The sequence below is a fragment of the Eimeria mitis genome, genomic scaffold (genome assembly GCF_000499745.2).
Source record: "Eimeria mitis Houghton genomic scaffold, Emh_scaff4839, whole genome shotgun sequence".
In the NCBI taxonomy this organism is placed as follows: Eukaryota; Apicomplexa; class Conoidasida; order Eucoccidiorida; family Eimeriidae; genus Eimeria; species Eimeria mitis.
Window position 1 is genome coordinate 2,640 of NW_013573139.1, and position 289 is coordinate 2,928.

The following is a 289-nucleotide window of genomic DNA, read 5'->3' on the forward strand; positions in this document are numbered from 1 at the left end:
GCTGCTGTCTCCGTTATAAAGGAGACAGAAAGAGAAAGAGAAAAAGAAAGAGAAAAAGAAAGAGAGAAAGAAAGAGAGAAAGAGACAAAAAAGGAGACAGAGAAGGAGACAGCAGGAGGAGAGCCGCTGACAATAACAGCAGAGGCACTGAAAGCAGCAAAAGAAAAAATAAAACAAAAAAAAGAAAAAAAAGAAAAAGAAAAAGAAACGGAGACAGAAGAGACAAAAAGGAGACAGCGTACACCCCACACTCCTTTTCTGTCTCCTTTTTTGTTTTTTTTTTTTTTTT

At 36.7% G+C, this 289-nt stretch overlaps 1 protein-coding gene across 1 annotated transcript in view; it reads left to right on the forward strand.

The window, feature by feature from the left end:
- Window positions 1-289, forward strand: part of EMH_0078020 (uncharacterized protein) — a gene marked incomplete at both ends in the record, with an annotated part of 2,776 nt that overhangs the window by 1,454 nt on the left and 1,033 nt on the right. The window lies entirely within an intron of this gene.